At 41.8% G+C, this 9886-nt stretch overlaps 1 protein-coding gene across 4 annotated transcripts in view; it reads right to left on the reverse strand.

Moving 5' to 3' along the window:
- The window catches only part of runx1t1 (RUNX1 partner transcriptional co-repressor 1), a 104991-nt gene that overhangs the window by 94515 nt on the left and 590 nt on the right, over positions 1 to 9886 (reverse strand). The gene's annotated exons all lie outside the window — the stretch shown is intronic.

A 9886-nucleotide genomic window follows, 5' to 3' on the forward strand; every position in this document is an offset into this window, starting at 1 on the left:
ACACACAACATGTAAACCCTGTTCTCGAACTGGAATTATGCCTGTCCTTCAACCTCATGAAGTCATGCAGAGGTAGAATGAACGTACGGGTATAAATGAAACAGCTTCACAAGGACTTCTGTGCATGTTTCCAGACAGACATCTTTCCATTGACAGGTTTCGGATCCATGTGCTTTGTTCAAACCACTTTTTACCCACAGACAGACTGTATATAATAGGGACCTAGGCTCTGTTAATACACACCTACGTTTTTGAAGGGCAGTGTTGAAGCACTGCTTACTCCAACAAACTCAGGGGGCTAGCAACACTAACCAACATGGCTCCAACATGGCACTCAAAGTCGGTACACCCTTAGTTATGCATAGCTTCAACCCTTAATATAATTTAAATGGGTAAGTAATATAAAAGATAATCTGCAATCATCAGGAAATTAGCTAACAGTTTTTATGTTTTCATTTAGTTGTTATGTACCAGGCTCTTAACATTTCATGAATATAGCCTCAGCAATGCACTTTGACCAAATCCATATACTTATTCGTTCGTATTCACTTATATTCAATATGAGTAATCTTATCAGTGACTAACAAGGTAATTACATTACTCTGTACAGTAACATGGAAAACCATTCAATAGGATGATCACTAAGTGCTTTAATTGACAGATGAACACAAAGGAAGGAGATAAAGAAGACATCTCAGAGGAAGAGATAAAACACCAATAATTATAGGTATAGAATATGACTCTCACTACTTACAATATCTTCACCAGAAACCATAATTTAAGTTCTAACAAATTCATTACAGTGATAATTTGAATGGTACGCAGATCTTTGGCTGTCACAGTTTGCCACTCATAGATATAAGGAGATGCAAAATAACTAAAAGCGTTTAATGTGTTACCATCGGAAAAACTGCATGATTATGAATTAGCTTCACTGGAGCAGTAACATGTCTATTGTGTTATATACTGTCTATATTGTGATTTTTTAAATGTTGTATTGGTTATTTCTCATTTTGTATTCTTTTTTTAATGTTTATTTGTGTCAACCTGCCTTCTGTTGCTGCCCCTTGGCCAGGTCTTTATTGTAAATGAAAATCGGTTCTCAATTGACTTATATGGTTAAATAAAGGTTAAATAAAAGAAATAAACAAAAAGGTATAGTTGTGCCAAGAGGAATTTCCTTCCTCCAGAGAAACAGAGAAAGAGAGAGATGATTGTCGCCCCATGCCCTACGCTCGTGCCAGATGTGTGGGGGGGGCTTTACGAGGGGGCGCTTGGCACAAAGTGCCACTGTGACGGAGACGCACACACCATTAATCTCCCTCTTCTGGGATGCTTGGATGCCTGTATGCTTTAAGAGTCCTCCACTCCCCCTTACCTCCACCCTTCTCTCCTCGTCGCTCCGCTCTCCCATCATTCCTCCCATCTGTTATGCAGTAAAACAGAATAGAGTTTTTTTTTTATACCTCTACACATTTCTAAATGAAAACTTAAGCTTCCATGCATGCATTTCACTCACTCCATCACTTACTCATCCATCCATCCATCTCCATCCTTCCATCGCTTAATCTAATTTACTCCGGTTCCCCTTAAAATCTCTCATCTTTTCCTCTTCCCCTCCTCCAGCGCTCCCACCAGTCAAATGAAGCAGTCACAGCTGTGCAGCCATTTCACGGGGGCCCGCACTGATCACACCATTACGATTATTGACTACATTAAGCAAAGGCGGCGGGGGGGCTGGTTGTAACATTGAACACAGTGCTAGGTGATCAATAGATCCTTTGAGGGAGAGAAGGAGATGAAAGGGTAGGCTTAAGATTAACACACCAGTACTTTCAATCAGGGGTCTGATGGAGGACAGATAAACAGACTTGCATATAATACTAAACAATATATAGGTCCAACATGGTAGTTCATCTAAACATTGAAGCAGTGGAAGAATCTTCAAATGTATTTTATTTTTGCATGTCTCTCAGAGTTTTTCCTTTGAATTCAGAGGTCAGGCAATCCAAATCTGCTTTAACTATGAAAGCAAAAACAAACAACCAGTTTACTGAAAACGTGACTTCTGAAAGAATGCTTACATCTTCACTGAGTAATTAATTACCACATCTACCACCCACCGGTGTCCTTTGGGATTATATTTGACAACCAAACTTTAGTCGTTTATGTGCTGGGGCCTTTGAACACGAGCAAGAAACATTGATGTGATTCACACAAGAATCAAGGTCATCATTAACATTTCAAAGACTTCAAAGCAATTCAGTCTTCCTAAATTGACCATTAAGAGAAAGAAAATTTGTTTGGCATTTTAAATATTCTCTTTCATCCCTTGAATCGTTTTCATGTGATGAACCTATTGAGGGAAAGGTTTTTTGGGGAGAAGCTATGAAGCAAACACAGTGCTCTGGTAAGCCAACGTATAAATCAGGAGTACATATTTTGTTCACTGATGTGTTTTCAAAGGGAACCAACCATGAGTCTTTTTAAAATCAGTCCCTATTACCTACATGTTTTTGGTGCATCTATGATAGTTTAAATTCATCAGCTTAAAGTTGAAGCTCCTTGTGTGTTTTCTGCCTGGAGTGTTTATGTGCCTGTGCTCATCTTGTTTGGTTGGGCTCTTGTGTTTATAACTTTGGTGCATTTTCAGAGCGCTATGCTCTCCCATGATCCTCCTGGAGCTTTCCCAGATGGCCTGCAGAACTCCTACCCGCTCTGAGCTGGCATCGCTGCCAGGCCCGGCGCCCGCTTGCAGGGCGGACAAGACTGGGGACTTGGCACATTTACTACTGTCTCCCAGGACAAAGAAACAACTTTTTGAGGTCATCTCAGTGTTATTGGACCAGCTGTACTTCAAACTTGGGGATTTACAATACTAGATATAGCAACATCTGAAAATGCTTGATTATGTCAAGCGTTTAACAAAATTAAATTACATTACATTGCATTTAGCTGACGCTTTTATCCAAAGCGACTTACAATAAGTGCGTTCGACCAACAAAATACAAACTTGAAGGAAACAGAATCATATAAGTTCATCAGGTTTTATAGAGCTAAAACATTTCAAGTGCTACTCAACTGGCTTTAGATAAGCCAGTCCTTTATTAGTATATGAGTGCTCTGTTAGTAATTCTATCGCTCGAAGTGGAGTCGAAAGAGATGAGTTTTCAGTCTGCGCCGGAAGATGTGTAAGCTTTCTGCTGTCCTGATTTCAATGGGGAGCTCATTCCACCATTTTGGAGCCAGGATAGCAAACCCACGTGTTTTTGCTGATGGGAACTTGGGTCCCCCTTGCAGTGCGGGTGCAGCGAGCCGTTTGGCCGATGCAGAGCGAAGTCCACGTGTACAGTTTAACCATGTCCTGGATGTAGGATGGGCCAGATCCATTCGCAGCATGGTACGCAAAATAAAAGTATTATATGTCCTATTGAAAATACACAGCAAATAACCTATACATATATTTCACTCATATACAGAACATTACTAAGTAGACATTTTTTGTATAATTGTGTAGGTCCATACTAACTGATTTCAGTGACTGTTGAAAATGTTCATGACACTTTGGTGCTGGGTTTTCATTGTGAGTATATACAACAAATATATAGCTTACAAATGTGTCCCTGGCTATAGCTGCCGTATGACTGAATGGAAGTAATTACATTTCTACTGTAAACAATCCAGGGTGACATTCACCGGTCACCTGTCTCTATTCCTGCCTTCGCATTAACCCAGCTACAAACCAGGCTATGCGACTATTTTGCAACTTTTCCAATTAGTTATTTTCCTTTCTTTTTTAGATCCAAACTCCAAATGTGGTGTCAGGAGAAAATGGAGGAGAGACTAAGATAGGGAGCAGAATTAAATGATACGGAAATTAGAGTAGGCGTAAATGACTCGAGGGTGAAGGACGGAATAAATTGGATTGGACTGATTCTGCAGCCAGCAGATACAATCCAGCAGGGATAAAAGAGGACCATATACTGCTTCATAGGACAGGATGTGCATGTGAGTGAATATAATTTTGAACAAACACACCACCAAACCACATTAATATGTTCATTATTAAAGAATAAAAAATGTGTTGGTTCTTTTTCTCTCTCTCTCTGACTCTCTCTCTCTCTCTCTCTCAGACACACTGACAGACACACTGACAGACACACACACAACACACACATGTGCATTCAAGATACCCTAACAGCATGGCATGCTGGTGACAGTTGTGTCCTGGACTCTTTTCCTGTTGTTGTTTGCCTTTGAAAACTCCTGGTGCCGGGATTTAGAAAGCTGTGCGTGCATTAATGTGTGTGTGTGTGTGTGTGTGTGTGTGTGTGTGTGTGTGTGTGTGTGTGTGTGTGTGTGTGTGTGTGTGTGTGTGTGTGTGTGTGTGTGTGTGTGTGTGTGTGTGTGTGTGTGTGTTTGTGTACTTTCAGTGGTGGTGGTGGTGGGGTTAAGTGTGGATGTTGCAGGATGTGTTGCTGTGATGAAAGACTTTCCTGCACGTGGCCATCTCTGGGAACCTGGATACCCTAACATTTCCTCCAGCTGGAGAGGTGGGAGTCCTACACCAAGCCTGTTCAGTCACACCTGCCTCAGCCTTTCCTTTCACTGTTTATGTGGGTGTTTGTCCCCCTCTCTATAGGAAGTGTTTATCCCCAAGGTATAACATGCCAAAGAGTGAGAAAAAGATTGGTAGGTTTAGAGGGAATAAGATAGGAGTAACAAACAAAAAAAGGGAGAGTGAAAGAGTGAGAAAGAGCCTCAGATGGGTCCAGATCAAGAAGGCAACTGGAGGAGCATCCAGGGACACAGTCAAAGGCTAGCCCTGAGGGGAGTAGAGGGAGAGAGACAGTGTGTGGAAGAGGGATGAATAATAATTTTCCCTCTAGAGAAAGCTCCTGACCACAGACAAAGAGAATTACTTTTTGCAACAAGAAATGGCAGGTCAGTCGACAGTTGATAGGAGGTAGAGGGATCCAATTGTCCTGGGTGAGACTAAGTCTCTTTTGTCGAAAATGTATTTATGGAGGGGAGGTTCAAGCAGGTTTTCCATATTGGATTGGGTTCAAAAATGTGGACCTAAGAAGACCTCAAGTCTGCATATGTATAACAGCAATGTATCACCCCTATTATATCTACATTAAATCCTCTTCCCATCATTTCTACCACAGTATAATGAACAAATTGTAATATGGGATGTGCAGCATTGAACTTTAGCCTGAACCCCTGTTAAAAAGTTGGAATTAAGTCAAAGTCAGATGACCTGTGTGCCTTCTGTTAAAAGCTACAAGTTTTTAACTCACCCCGAAGAGCTGAGACCTCCAGAGCGAAGCAAGAGCGTCGCCTGGTGAGTTGCTTTAATTACTTCTCTACCTCCCTCGCCGCTAATACCTTTATTTTATTAGGCCTGATCTGATTCATATGCATAGTGCAGACATAATTTTGATTTGAAATTCTTTCTTATCTGCGGTGGCTGGGACTACCCCTGCATGACTGCATCCAAAATCAATTACCTTGTTGGTCCCCTGGCGAGCATTTGACGAGCAACAGAGTGGCACGGTGCGCAGGTCTGATCACAGACTTTTAACCTTAAACACAATGTTGTTTTGCACTTTGAAGGACATCTCTGATTCTGGAGTGATGTAGTGTTTTATGGATGAGGAGATAGTTGTATCACTTCAAAAATATTCCCTCATTTAAATCACTCACTGTGAAAGCTGGTTAGAAGGAGACATTTTGTCCCGTCAGTCAGGTTGGAACCGAGACAACAAGTGAATGCTAAACTCGACTTTTAAAGCTCCAAGTTTCCCTTCCTCCTTACAGACTCAAAAGAAGACAAGCTGCCTCCTTTACACACAAATATACCAACCTCTGGCTGGCAGCTTACCCTGTGATACGGCATCTCGCCATCATATTTACAGAAGGGTAACACCTGTGTTAAACAAACATCCCCAAAGATGTTTGGCTATTCATTTGCAGCAACTTCTCGTTATGGATCCATTATGGAAAGTGCCCAATGCACGGGGGTGTAATGACACAGGCAATGCTTGCTGTAAAACAGTGGCATATGGCTAAACTACACAACATTAAACATTTTGGAGACTGTGCCTCCCCGGTGCCTAAATGGCACAGCGCTTTGGCAAATAAACCATTACGCAGTGTGAATGACTTATGGACTTCTGTGCCAAGCTGAGCTTCTTAATCTACTGAGACAAACAAAGCAGCAAAAAAAGATAGCAATCTGCAATATAAAAATGTGCAAAAATACACACACATGCTACATCTGACTACACTTTACATGAAGATATTAAAGCAACATAACTACCTATTTTTAGCAAAGAAGACCAAACATGTGTTTTCTTTGCTTCGTCCTCCAACTTCTCTTTGGCCTGCTGAGGTGTTCCAGGCCCAGCAGGGATACATTAATGTAATCCCTCCAGAGGGTCCTGGCTCTGCCTGAGGGCCTTCTCTCACTTGGCAGTTAGTGATGTAACTCTACACTAAGTGTGGAATACAAATCTAAATCAGATGCCAAAATCACTCCAATTTGCTCCTTGTATTGTGGCAGTTACCCTCCAAGCTCATCTTGATATTAAAGCCCCTTCTCTGTCCCCTGAAGATGAGCCTTGAACCTGTCTGGCTAAACTAACCTTTGTTTCGATCAATAAAGGTTTTGATGATTACCAAACGCTTAAAGGGTAGGTAAGAATGGAGAGAAACCAGCTCGAGTGCGCTAGAATTTGAAAGTACGCAGCCGAAAAAAATCGGTCCCTTCCTTCCGACTTCCTTACAGAGCCCCTCCTCCAACACACACGAACGCGCACATGACCAATGATGAGGGCACGAGATAGCTTGTGCACAGATGGAAGGCTGACAGGCAGGTAGGCCATCCAGTTATTTTAGCCGGGCCGGCTCAGATGATTGGTCGTGCTTTTTACAGCACCAAGGCTTCCACAGATGACATTTTTGTATGTATTTATTGTCAAAGCATTTATTATATTCATTGCTATGCGGATGTTAAGAGAATTCCATGGAATATAACAAAAAGTGTTTCTGAAATAAATTAAATACCCCACCTTTAAGACCTCTTTGAAAACTGTATTTGGACCGCAGCCTGAGACCCCAACATAATTGCTCTGCTGATGTGTCATTAACAACCAATTGAGAACAACTTTCCTTTAGTTTCAGGGACCAGGGCCTCAGATTCAAATTGAGTTCCATAATAATTGGCAGCCAGCATATTACAACACTGTATTGCTCGTGAGAGCCCCAGTCCGACAAAGACATGAAAATCATCACCATAAATAGAGATGCAAAACAGAAATCAACCAAACTGGAAAACTCAATATTTGCAAATATCCTTAAAATCAGGTCAAGCATGCCCTCAGTGTTTATTGAACACCAACAGCATGAAGAACCTTCTAGAACGAGTTGTACCAGTAGCCTAAACACACGCAACCTGAGCCTCTCTAACAATTTACACACAGACACACAGTCTGCAGGCAATCATCAACAAGCAACTGCACGTTTCTCTGGAAGACGAAGTGGCCTCTGCATCTGCATCTCCTCTCTGTGCCAGGCATGTAAACCGCCTCATTCATGTAGTTCCAGCCATTTCTGTGTGATTGATGCGAGTGCTTAGCTGGGCGACAGAGGTCACAAAGCCTGGGAGATTGTTTTAGCCCTACCTGCTCCTCTTTCCCACTTCCATCTCTTTTCTGTTTCTCTTCCTCCCCTCTCTCTCTCCCCACCTGGAGTGTCGTGAACCCTCTCCACACTCCACCACCTAATTATATCCTGGACGTGTAAATGTATTCATATTCATGAAGGCACAGATGCTAAATTAACTGTGCAGGGGACACGTTGCACTGTGCCGACTGCACAATCTGCTTCCTCCACTTACAGAGAGGGAGGGAGGGAGGAAAGGGGGCGTCGGAGCTGGAGGAGAGAACACCGAGGGGGAGAGAGAGGTTAAACAAGAAGGGAAAAGGAGGAAAAGAGATGGAGATGAAAACAAAGCAGGGAAGAGAAAGAGGAAGTGGGAAGGTGTGGAGGAAGATTAGGCAACCACAGATGGTTCAGAGAGTGAGAGCCATGGTTACAGCAAAACAAAAATTACATATTCAACCTCAACAGTGACTGAATCACCTGAGATGTCACCGTTCTTGATACCGCCGAATGCCCCCACCAGGCCCCTGCCGTCCTGGGCCCGGTCACATGGGCCCAGGCGGTGATGAGTGACAAATCAAAAAGCCAGAGTGCATAAAAACTTGGAGCCGGTGGCGGGCAGAACGGCGTACAGGGAACTCAGGGGCAGATGGAGGGGGGTGCAGCAGCGGTGCGCAGCGAACAGATGGCCGCTCCAAACTTGATATATGAAATTAATAACGTTTCTCAAATAGAATTCAGAAACAGGAATACATTACCTGAATTTTAATAAGTGATTTTCTCTCTTTTTGTTGGTAAGACTGGGGGTAGAGGGGAGCATTTGCATGTGTGGGGGTAAATAAATGCAATGTGTTCAATTGTAATGGTTGTTTTTTTCCCTCCCCCAATAGAAAGTAGACAATAGAAGGTAAACGATGGCAGCTGCATTGTTTCAGAAAAGTCGCTCCTAGTCATTATTTTGTGGTAGCTGAAACACTTACATTTGGTAACTTCATTCAGTTTAAACTAAGGCTTACTTTATTGCCACCGTCATACTTTACAGTATATAAGTTGAATTCATCAAAACTTCAGAAATGTCTTAAAATTCGATTTTTAGAACACTAACAAAAGGTTTGAACTCAACAGCCCCCATTACCTGAATAATGAAGAAAGATCCTTGAACTTAATGGTGACTGGCTCATTTCTGTTTGAGGTCTTTCGTTCATATTTCAGAAATAAAAATTGAGTGAGAGTTTTGGCTACTTTAACAAAGAGCTTTATTCACTGCCGCTTGATTTTCCGACCAAAACAGAACCTTGCAAATTCACAGACCTGCAGCACTATAAAGTCTACATCTTTGAAACAGTGATTATTTCGGGGTAGAGCCTATTCAGTAACATATTATGTCCCCATTATTAATTGCTGAGCTCCGAAGAAGAAAAATAAAAATACAAATACAATAATAATAATAATCACTGGACATTCTCTGAATAAGTATAAAAAAAAAACTAATCTGTATCAATCAATTAATCAAAAGCTGTATCATATCTAACATTTATTTATCAAAAATCCAATCCAGCCTGAGTGAGATCAACACATGTAGCAGCAGAAAGTACTGGTAGTTGGGGAACAGGTTGTTCCTAATCTGACTTTGCTTTCTTAAAGTGGACCTATCATGCTATATTTGAAAAATATATTGTAGGGCCATACCTATACAAAACTTGTCTGTGAACGTTTTTTTTTCAAAATACCAAACAGTTCCCCCATTGTAGCCATGCCTCATACTGCTCAAAGCCCTCTTTTGAAGCCCTGTTAGAGAAACAAGGATCTTGGGTCCTTAGCTTGAAAAAGAAGAAGAAGAGGAGGCGGAGCTAATGCCTAATCAGAATTCTACCGGAGACAAAGTTACATTCTGCTGAGATTAAAATGCCATCCTGTTCAAACCACGTCAAGGATTATCTCTGAAACAGTATGGAGCTCAAATGCTTTTTCTCTTGCAGGTTTATCACAAGATCAGTTTTATTTCCTGCTTTTTAAACACATGTGCTCTACATTACGGGTTAGCTCTGAGTGTTAGCGAGGCTTGCTAATGTAAACAAAGACGTCCAAAACACGTCAGGCATTGTTCGGATAGCACATTTCTGTGGGTCCGCCGATGCCACCTCGGATGGACACGTCAGTTCAGATGGAAATCTGTATCCGCTCATTGAAAACCCGTTTTTAAAAGATTGGGTACGGA

The sequence above is a fragment of the Notothenia rossii genome (assembly GCF_949606895.1).
Source record: "Notothenia rossii genome assembly, chromosome: 10".
NCBI lineage: Eukaryota > Metazoa > Chordata > Actinopteri > Perciformes > Nototheniidae > Notothenia > Notothenia rossii.